This window comes from Chrysoperla carnea (genome assembly GCF_905475395.1).
Source record: "Chrysoperla carnea chromosome X unlocalized genomic scaffold, inChrCarn1.1 SUPER_X_unloc_3, whole genome shotgun sequence".
In the NCBI taxonomy this organism is placed as follows: domain Eukaryota; kingdom Metazoa; phylum Arthropoda; class Insecta; order Neuroptera; family Chrysopidae; genus Chrysoperla; species Chrysoperla carnea.
The window spans coordinates 217,638-229,760 of record NW_025408156.1 but is presented as its reverse complement, the minus strand read 5'-3'; the positions used below and the strand labels follow the sequence as shown (position 1 = coordinate 229,760).

At 28.7% G+C, this 12,123-nt stretch overlaps 1 non-coding gene across 1 annotated transcript; it reads right to left on the bottom strand.

Moving 5' to 3' along the window:
- Window positions 1-478: 478 nt before the first annotated feature.
- On the bottom strand, window positions 479-598 carry LOC123304205. Its single transcript, XR_006536248.1, has one exon. It is a non-coding gene; the product is annotated as a 5S ribosomal RNA (ribosomal RNA).
- Between the last annotated feature and the right edge of the window lie 11,525 nt (window positions 599-12,123).

Sequence of the window (12,123 nt, the reverse complement as noted above, 5' to 3'; positions counted from 1 at the left end):
GATATACAATTGGCAAGACGTATTCGTGGAGAACGTGCATAAGCGTTTTAAATGACAATTTAAAAAAAAAAAAAACAAATAAGAAATATTTTCGGTCCTATATATAGGACCAACATATATTATTAAATAAGAGTATATTATTTTTATTAAAAAATATATATATATATATATATAAATTATTGAAATAAAATTAAACATTATTAAAATTTTGTTATAATTATAAGCGATTGCTATTTCTAAAAATAAATAAATTTCATAAAATTTATATTATTTTATATTCATTTGAAATATTAAAAAAACTTCTCGCTTTAAAGTAACCATGATATGAGTTATAAATGCAATAAAATTTTATACAAAAAATAATATTTATTTGTTGACGAATAATATAAAAGGTTTACATTTCTAAATAACATATATTTATATATGGTGTGTAAAAAAAAAGAAAAGAAGAAAAATAATTTATATTTTTAATATAAAAAGGCAACCGCACACAGTGTTCCCAAGCGGTCACCCATCCAAGTACTGACTGTGCCCAATGTTGCTTAACTTCGGTGATCGGACGAGAACCGGTTGTTTTCAACGTGGTATGGCTGTTGCCAGTAATAAATGAAAATTTTTACAAATATATATTTTTCATAAATATCATTAATATTAAAGTATATTATTAAAATTTTCAATGAAGTAATCAATTTAAATATATACTTATTTATTATACCATATATTTTAAATAAAAATGCAACCGCACACAGTATTCTCAAGTGGCCACCCATCCGTGGTACTGACTGTGGCAAATGTTTCTTAACTATTATTTTATAAAATATTTATACAAAAAATAATTTACTCTTATCAAATATTAATTTGTGGCCTGTATTAAGGCCTATGTTATTTTCATTTTTTAGCAAAAATAATGAAATATTTCAATATATTATTAAAGTAACAGATCATTTCTTTTTTGGTGCTGCTTTTTTAATTTTTGTAGGAGATGATTTGGCAACAGAAGCTTTCTTAGCTTTTGGTGCTTTCGGTTTACGAGCAGGGCTACTTTTGGCAGCGGATTTTGTACTTTTTGCTGGTTTTGCTTTAACTGGTGCTTTTTTTGATGCCGCTGATGATTTTGCAGTAACTTTTTTAGCAGCAGTTGATGATGATGGAGTCGCTTTTTTTGCTTTAGGCTTTTTGGCTGCCAATGATGTAGTTGTGGCTTTCTTTTCTTTTGGTGCCCGTTTACTTTTAGCACTCTTTGCTGAACCTTTTGCTCCACTTTCTTTTTTGTATACTTTTGATTTAGCTGAAGAATTAGATGAAGCGGAAGCAGCCAATTTGAATGAACCAGATGCACCTTTACCTTTAGTTTGTACCAAGGCTCCCTCAGTTACAGCAGCTTTTAAATATTTTTTAATAAATGGTGAAATTTTATCAGAATCCACTTTATAATTTGCAGCTAAATATTTTTTAATTGCTTGTAATGATGAACCACCACGTTCTTTTAAATTTTTAATTGCGTTAACAACCATTTCTGATGTACGTGGATGTGTTGGTTTTGAATGTTGTTTTGTACGTTTAGCACCAGAAGCTGTTGCTTTTTTTGTTGGTGTTGTAGAAGCAGCAGTAACCGCAGTTGCTGCAACAGCTGTAGAATTTTCTTCGGCCATATTTTTTTACTTTATAAAAATAATGTATTTATTATAAATATTTAAATGATAAAATATAATAATTCTATCAAATAAAAAATAAAGGTTTTCAATTATATCATTATTCACAATAATATAAGTCCCTATGTAAGTCAAAGTACCATGTAGAAAACACATAAAAATTAAATAGTATTTCTAATTTACTGTCGTAGTAAACATGATTTATTTTTTCAATTTCTATAATATATAAAATAATAAATTATAAATTTAATAATAATATTTATTTTATAAATTAAAATATATTTAATTTTTTTATTAACAATTATTAATAAACATAGTTTAATATTAATTATTTCAATCATACAAAACAATAATATTTTTAAGGTAAACTTAAAAAGTATATATTTTTATTTTTTATTTAATATCGATTTATTATAAATTATTAGTATATAAATAATTAAAAAATTTAATATATAAATATATATATTATAGTATAAGATTTCATTTTTAGAAAAACTTTTTTTGTCAATAATGAAAACGTATTATTATGAAATGTGTTAATCGAACATTGACAAAATATATTTCATTAGAAAATACTTTTATTTATGCATTAATATCAATAATTAACTATTAAATTAATTTTTTCATAATTATATAAAGAAATTTTATACTGATATAAGTATTTATATATTATAATATTTATTTTAAATATAAAAAAATTTATGACAAAATATATTATTAGAGTATTTGTTGAGATTAATATAAGATTATTTTAAATAAGAATTAATTTATATAATTATTAAAATATTATTAATTTTATGTTATGTAATTTTAATAAAAATAAATAATAATAATAATAAATATACAAATTTTTTAACAATTTAAATTTTATATGATCTAAATAATTTTGTTAAGTACGATATGAGAAATCATTGTAAGCTTCGTTAAGAAACTTTGTAATATAAAATAATAATAATAATATTAAATATATAAATAAATAAAATAAATTTGATATATATTTTTAGTTCATTCTGTGTATAAATCAAAGGATACCGAATAATTGGTAACGGATGCGATATATTATAGTATCGAGTATTAAAACATAATATATAAATTTATCTTGTTATTCAAATTTTTTGTTACTTAACTTATGTATTTAGAAAATTTATAATATTATTTATATAATTGACATAAAATCTTATAAATTGAAATTTTATTAATATGTATCAAAAGAAGAGAGTAACGTATTGATATAATATCAAAGGATACTGATTATTTAAATAACGAATACGTCATATATTGTTTGTGTAACGAAGTTCACTTGGCCATCTAGTTTAAAATAACATTTTCAATAGAAAGTTTATATGCTTTTTTTTTTTTTTTTCTTTAATTATTAAAAAAATAAATTGAAATTTAATTCAATCAAATTTTATAATAATTTTAAAAAAATTTTTCCGTTTAAAAAATATTTTGTGATGTTGTGATAATATGTATTAATACAAGTGCATCCTGATACTTTTATCTCTAGTAAAGGTATGAGTATCATGAACAGTTTTGTTATCTAATGATATTATTTTGATAATATTTTGTGTATATTCTTATAATATTTTGTCTAAATATCATCATAATACAATATTATTTTGATAATATTTTATGAATATTCTTATAATATGTTACCTAAATGTCATCATAATATGATGAATTATTTCCATAATAACATATAAAAAAAGAAAAAAAAAAAAAGAATCATTAATTTATAATTATTTAAATTGATTCTTTAAAAAAATATTATAATATATTATTTATAAAAATAATTTTTACTCTTATTTTAAATAAATTTGTGGCCTTTTATTAAAAGGCCTATGATCGATGTATTATTATTATAAAAATTAATGCAATGTTTTTAATTTATGCTTTCTTTTCAGTTTTCTTTGGTAATAACACTGCTTGAATGTTTGGTAATACACCACCTTGAGCAATTGTTACACCAGATAATAATTTATTTAATTCTTCATCATTACGAATTGCCAATTGTAAATGACGTGGAATGATACGTGTTTTTTTGTTATCACGGGCAGCATTACCAGCTAACTCGAGAACTTCTGCAGCCAAATATTCCATAACAGCAGCCAAATATACTGGGGCACCAGCACCTACTCGTTCAGCATAATTTCCTTTTCGTAATAATCTGTGAATTCTTCCAACAGGAAATTGTAATCCTGCTCGGCTTGATCTTGACTTTGCCTTTCCCTTTACTTTACCACCTTTACCTCGTCCAGACATAGCGAATAAATTTATTTAATTAATATTTTTTTTTGTAAATATAATCACACAGATGTGTACGTTACGGGGATTGTAACATAAATGTTTAAAATGTTATTTGGGTATTTTAATTTATAATATTTATAAAATATAAAACTTTAAAAATAAACCAATCACCTTATAGTATTATTTTCAGCCAATCAGAGAGTAGTATTCATTTTTATTGTTATATCCATCTTCGCGTATATAATACGCTAGTTGTATACACGACACGCTCATACATATACTGACTGGTGTTCTGTAACTATCTGTGTATATTAATTGTTTGTAACAATGCCACCAAAAACAAGTGGAAAAGCAGCAAAAAAAGCTGGCAAAGCTCAAAAAAATATATCAAAGAGTGATAAGAAAAAGAAGAGGAAGCGCAAGGAATCATATGCAATTTACATTTACAAAGTATTAAAACAAGTGCATCCTGATACTGGTATCTCTAGTAAAGCTATGAGTATCATGAACAGTTTTGTTAATGATATTTTTGAACGTATTGCTGCTGAAGCATCACGTTTAGCACATTATAATAAACGTTCAACAATCACAAGTCGGGAAATTCAAACCGCAGTTCGATTATTATTACCTGGTGAATTGGCAAAGCACGCTGTTAGTGAAGGTACTAAAGCTGTTACAAAATATACAAGTTCAAAATAAATAAATCGAAAATATTATTTAATTGATAACATAAAAATACATCAACATATAAAAATGGCTCTCTTTTTAAGAGAGCCATCAAATTTTTTAAATAAGAGTAAATTATTTTTATATATACAAAAAAATAAAATAAACAATTATTAATATCATATTTAATATAAAATTTTATATATTAATAGCTTGAATATATCTATTATTAGTATATCAATATTATTAATTTTAAATATAATAAAGGATATCGCGGAATATATATCGTAAATCAGTGTAATGCAAATGCATTACATTACCTTTATTATTTTCATTTTACATTTACTACTTGTTTATGTACGCTTATAATTATTAGAAAAATATTTTTAATAATTTTAAAAAATAAATGAAATAATAAAAATTTAATAATAAATTATTTATTGAAAGTATAAAAAATGGTATAGCAAAATCTTTATTTTCTTTGATTAAGGCGAAATGTTTTATTAGTTATAAATTCGATAATCTCCTATCGATACTTGTTACTCTTAACTTGTATATATAAAAAATATAATAGTATATTAATTTATAATAAAATTTTTTCAAAAATTCAATAAGTTATTGTAAAATAAAATAGATAATATACAAATTATAATTTATTATTGCAGATATATTACAATAAAAAAAAAAAAATAAATAAAAATATTTGGTAATGTATGTTATAAACAAAATAATTTGTTGTAAACAAATTATATAATATGTTATATTTATTAACAAATTTATTTACTCTTATATAAATAAAATTAGTGGCTTCCCAAAAAGGAAAGCCTGTTTAAATTTATCGGATGTATTAAATATTCTTTAATAAATTTACTAAATATTTTAAGTAAATTATTATATTTTCTTAACCTCCAAAACCATACAAAGTACGACCTTGTCGTTTTAATGCATATACAACATCCATAGCTGTAACTGTTTTACGTTTTGCGTGTTCAGTATATGTAACAGCATCCCGAATAACATTTTCAAGGAATACTTTAAGTACACCACGTGTTTCTTCATAAATTAAACCAGAGATACGTTTTACTCCACCTCGTCGTGCTAAACGACGAATTGCAGGTTTTGTAATACCTTGGATATTATCACGCAAAACTTTTCTATGACGTTTTGCACCCCCTTTTCCAAGACCCTTTCCACCTTTTCCTCTGCCAGTCATTTTAATAAAAAATTATTTACAATATTTTAACGAACGGATAACACGTGTGTTAACCTCACAAGTATTGTAATGTATGTGAGCGCCGGTACAATTGTGCCTTTTTATATAAAGCATTAAAGATTTTTTAAGCCACGCCTATACAATTTGATTAGTCCATACTCTGATAGCTATCCAATAGGATATGACAACAAAAATTTTGAAATTTCATATAAATATAAATACAACACATTTATTTCGCATTTAAACATTTGACTTTGTAGTATCAAATTGTCGAATATAATTTTTAAAATTGTGTGTTTTTTTGTAAAAACATTATTATTTGAAAATGGCTAGAACCAAGCAAACTGCACGTAAATCAACTGGTGGTAAAGCACCAAGAAAACAATTAGCAACGAAAGCTGCACGTAAAAGTGCACCAGCAACTGGTGGAGTAAAAAAACCACACAGATATCGTCCTGGTACAGTAGCTTTACGAGAAATTCGTCGTTATCAAAAAAGTACTGAATTGTTAATTCGTAAATTACCATTCCAACGTTTAGTACGTGAAATTGCACAAGATTTTAAAACCGATTTACGTTTCCAAAGTTCAGCTGTTATGGCATTACAAGAAGCTAGTGAAGCCTATTTAGTAGGTTTATTTGAAGATACCAATTTATGCGCAATTCATGCAAAGCGTGTTACAATTATGCCTAAGGATATACAATTGGCAAGACGTATTCGTGGAGAACGTGCATAAGCGTTTTAAATGACAATTTAAAAAAAAAAAAACAAATAAGAAATATTTTCGGTCCTATATATAGGACCAACATATATTATTAAATAAGAGTATATTATTTTTATTAAAAAATATATATATATATATATATAAATTATTGAAATAAAATTAAACATTATTAAAATTTTGTTATAATTATAAGCGATTGCTATTTCTAAAAATAAATAAATTTCATAAAATTTATATTATTTTATATTCATTTGAAATATTAAAAAAACTTCTCGCTTTAAAGTAACCATGATATGAGTTATAAATGCAATAAAATTTTATACAAAAAATAATATTTATTTGTTGACGAATAATATAAAAGGTTTACATTTCTAAATAACATATATTTATATATGGTGTGTAAAAAAAAAGAAAAGAAGAAAAATAATTTATATTTTTAATATAAAAAGGCAACCGCACACAGTGTTCCCAAGCGGTCACCCATCCAAGTACTGACTGTGCCCAATGTTGCTTAACTTCGGTGATCGGACGAGAACCAAATTCAAATTCAAAAACAGTTTATTAATCAACATTTAAAAATACAATACATTACATACATAACATATATTACAAAACTTTTATTTTCTATTATAGGTTATTAGCCTTAAAAGGCTTTCATCCTAACTTATTTTTTCTTTCATGCAGATTGCTGTGTCGCAATTATGCTTAGGATATTTAATTTATTTGTTTGAGCAGGTATATGTTAAATTAATTTTTGTTCATATGCTCTTTACAGGAAAATTTTAAAAAAAAACCTGTTTTATGTTTTAGGCAATAGCTGTGGCTAACTTATATGGCCCATTGCCTATGTGTTTTTGCATGTAAAATTAGATTTAAAAAGGAAAAAAAAAAAATTTAATGCTTTGAGTGGGACTTGAACGCCTGCTTTCGGAGTGCCAGTCGGGAACGCTGGCACGACGCTACAGGCTCTTATAAGGAATGGGTATTTTATCTTTATTATATACTGTAAAATATTTTGTTATACATTATTTAAATATTTTGTATATATTTGTTTGTGTTTTTTGGTTAGTGAGTTTGACTTCACCATATTTTTGGTTAAGTAGCTGTTTTTAATCAACTTAGTGTAGAAAGAATGCGTTACATGTTTGGTATAGTCTTTGATTGTCGGTATGTCTGTCTCTCTATGTATGTCTTGTATTCTAGCGTATCTATCTTTGTTTAGTGTAAGTCGGAGGCATTTGTTCTGTATACGTTGCAGTCTTAGATATGTCGTGTCTGAAACGCTGTTCCACACAGGGGCTCCGTAGGTTATAGTTGGTCTTATTATTGCAGTGTATAACATTTTTTTATTTTTGGTGCTGAGTTTGCTGTATTTGTTCAGGAGTGGGTATAGTTGTCGTATGCACCCATTTCCCCTACTGATCAGGTGGTTGATATGTGGGACAAACGATAATGTCCTATCGAGGTACACACCTAGGTACTTTACTTTGTGCTTGGCAGGGACTATGGCTACGCCGTCTACCTTAAGTGGATCGTAGATTTTGACATTTGTAAATTTTTTGCTAAAAATTATATGTTCAGTTTTGCTGTTATTTATTTTGATTTTCCAGTCCCTGGCAAACTTAAGTATCATATCCAGGTGTATTTGTAGTTGTTTTGTTGCCACCTGAGCACTAAAGGAGTGGGCGTACACGGCAGTGTCATCCGCGTATATCGCAGTTTTTGTTTTGGCAAATTTTGGGATATCATTAATAAAGTAGGTGAACAATATGGGCCCAAGTACCGATCCTTGTGGCACACCTGCTTTTGGGTGTCGGAGTTCCGATGTGCTGTTGTTTATTTTTACATAGAATCCCCTTCCTCTGAGGTAACTGTCCAGTAGTGCTATTAGCCATCTTGGGAAGTCATAATTTATTAGTTTGTAAATCAGTCCATCAATATATACCGTGTCAAAGGCTTTCTCAATATCCAGAAGGGCCATGGCCGTGACGTTACTTTTGTTAAAATTTTGTATTATGTCACTTGCTATTCTGGCAACTTGCATGCAAGTGCCATGACCACTTCTGAATCCGAATTGTTCGTGTATTATTATATTTTTGGACTGACTTATCTTGTTTATTCTTTCCAAAATGACTTTTTCCGCTATCTTGGACAGCGTGCTCAGGAGGCTTATTGGTCTGTAATTTTTGGGATTACTATGATCCTTGTTAGGTTTCGGTACTGGGATCACTATTGCCGTTCTCCAGGACTCAGGGAAGTATCCTATCCTCAGGATTGCATTTATTATGTACTGAAGTTGTACTATAGCTTTGGTGGTAAAGTTTTTGATTATTTTGGTGTCTATCCCGTCTTGTCCTGGGGCTTTGTTATTTGGGAGGGTTTTAATTATGTTTTTAATTTCTTGGGGGGTTGTGAGCTTTATTTTGGTGTTGTTTTGTGGTGTTTGTGTGGTATGAAAGAATTCATGTATTCTTCGTTTTATGTCCTCTTCTAGTGGAGTAGTCTGTTCGTTAGTCTGGATCTCCTCTAAAGTTTCACTTATTATGTCAGCTTTGTCTTTGTCCGTCATGTAATTATTATCGTTCGTGGTGATTGTGGGGATTTGTTGTCTCGGTTTTTTAAACGTCTTCGTTATTCGCCACATTGTTCTGTCACCGGGTCGTAAGTCCGTTAGTGTTTTTTCCCACTGTTCATTGATCTTGTTTTTAATGTTCCTCCTGATCATTTTCGTGATTTTGTTTATATCTGCTTTGAGGCCTGGTATAAATCTTTTTTGGTACAGTTTCCTCATCGCATTTTTATATTTGATTAAGTTTTTTGTGTTATCATCAGGGAGATACCTGTTATCAACTATCACGACCCGTCGGCTGTGAGCTTTTTGGACTTGTTGCACCCCTTTTGTGAAGTTATCTATTTCCTGATCAACTTCTTGGGCATTGTTTATTTTATTATTGATTTTTATTGTTGAATTTAATTTTTTTCTAAACTCTGCCCAATCGGTTGATTTATAGGAAGTGACAATGTGTTTGGTGTTGTCTTTATTTAAGTTTGTAATATTAAATATTACCGGGTTGTGGTCTGATGATAACTCTGGTATTGAGGTTGGGTGCGTGATGTTGTTAACATTTTTATTAATCACAAGATCAATGAAGGTGGGTGTCATTCCGTTAGTTGGAAAATGTGTGGGGTTGTCTGTGTGTTGGATGACGATGTTATTGTCGTTAGTGAATTTATGTAATGTTCGTCCGTTTGTGTTTGATACATGATTCTTCCATGCCGTATGGCGAGCATTAAGATCACCTATTACTAATATTTTGTTACCCATCCTGAACAATTTTGCTAGATCCTCCATGGGGAACTTGTTAGCGGGAGTGTTATACACTGCAATAATTTTTATATTATTTAATAGTTCGATTCCGACGCATTCTATGGATACGGAACCATTGATTTCAAATGTGCGAAACGGAATGCTATTTTTTATTATTATTGCTACACCTCCGCCTTGTGTTGTTCTATCTTTCCTAATTATATTAAAATTTCTAATTTTTATTTTATGTTCTCCTGATAATTTGGTTTCATTTATCATCATAATGTCCACCTTTTGTTCTCTGATGAACGATCTAAGTTCACCAAGGTTTTGGCGTAGCCCATTAGCATTCCATGTCGCACATTTTACGGCGGACATTGGCTAAAATTTTTTGTGCAAAAGTTGTTGAAAACCATGAATTTCTCTAATTCGTTTTTGCATTTCATAAGGTCATGGTTTAGGTCTTTTACATATTTTAGCATTCTTTCTACATCTATTAATTTGTTTAATGTGTCAAACTCACTTACCAAATTGTTTATGTTAGTAGTAGTAGATATGGATGTTGTTTGTGTTGGTGCTTGGCTGTGTACATGTGCGTACACTTGGGTGGGTCTATCATTTTGAGTGAATGGGTTTGCCATTGCCCAGACATTTGTTGGAGGTAGTGGTGCTGGCACGAATTTTTGTTGATTTCTTACAGGGACCGTGTTTGTTTTTCTTCTCCTTTCTATCTGCTCGATTTTGTTGATATAAATTCGGCATTCTGTAGAGTTTGCCGGGTGGTTATTTTCACAGTTTGCACATTTTAAAAGTTTTTTATTTTCTTCCGTGTTTTCTTTTATTGTACAGTCACGGCTCCAGTGAGGTCCTGCGCATTTTAGGCACTTTGGGTTCATTCTACAGTTCGTAGTGGCATGTGACCAGGCCTGACATCTGTGACACTGGATAATTAGTTTGGCGTTCCTGTGCCTTTCCCAGGTAATTTTTACGTTGTACACATATTTAACTTCTTGGGTTAGTTGTTTTAGGGACGTGCTTTGTCCGGTGATCACAAGATATAGAGATCTGTAGGAGGATCTCATTGGATATACTTTAATAATGTTTGTTTTGAGGCATTTCTCTATGTCTTGCTTAATTTCCTCTTCGTCGATTCCTCTTGGTAGCCCGACCAATACGAAGGCGTGGTGTTTTTCTGTCCTTTCCGTGTATGTATGGAACTCCATGTTTTCGTTGTCTAGCATTTTGACGTAGTTTTTATATTCATTTGAGTCATGGATGAATAGATTCGTTTTTTTGAACGTGTATTTCACATGGAATCCCTTTTTCACATGTTCCTTTATTTGCTCCATGAACTCCTTATGGTTATTTGGAGTGCTGTGTATAACAATTGGAGGTGGTTTATTCTTACCTCCTTGTGTCCTTTCTGTGTTTTTGTCATTTTCATTAATTTCTTTTGGGTCTGTGTCTTCTTGTTCCACATCTTCTACTATTTGACCTTCTTCAGTGGTTAGGGGATTAAAACTGTTTTTTGTGGGCACTTGCACTTGCACTTCTGTTTGTTTTTTGAAAATGTTTTGTATATTGTTTTTGTTTTGGTTTTCCATTCTTGGAGGCACTGCACTTGTGTTCTCGCTATTTTCACTAACTATTTTTTCTATTTTGTTGGCTTCTTCTTCGGTGCTTTGTTGTATTCCGACGTCATCGGGTTGCACTTTTAAAACTTTAGTGATAGCAGGGGAGCGACTAGGTCGCCCCCTTTTTTTTGTTTGGCTACGCCCGTCACTTATTTTATAGTTTGTTTTTATACTTTTTTATATTTGATTTAACTTGTTCTGTAGGTGTGTGTATGAAATTGTTTTCGCTTTGAATGTAATTATACAATAATTTGCTTCAACAATTCACTGTACTGTACGGTATGAACGCTGTACAGATAATGGACGAGAACCGGTGTTTTCAACGTGGTATGGCTGTTGCCAGTAATAAATGAAAATTTTTACAAATATATATTTTTCATAAATATCATTAATATTAAAGTATATTATTAAAATTTTCAATGAAGTAATCAATTTAAATATATACTTATTTATTATACCATATATTTTAAATAAAAATGCAACCGCACACAGTATTCTCAAGTGGCCACCCATCCGTGGTACTGACTGTGGCAAATGTTTCTTAACTATTATTTTATAAAATATTTATACAAAAAATAATTTACTCTTATCAAATATTAATTTGTGGCCTGTATTAAGGCCTATGTTATTTTCATTTTTTAGCAAAAATAATGAAATATTTCAATATATTATTAAAGTAA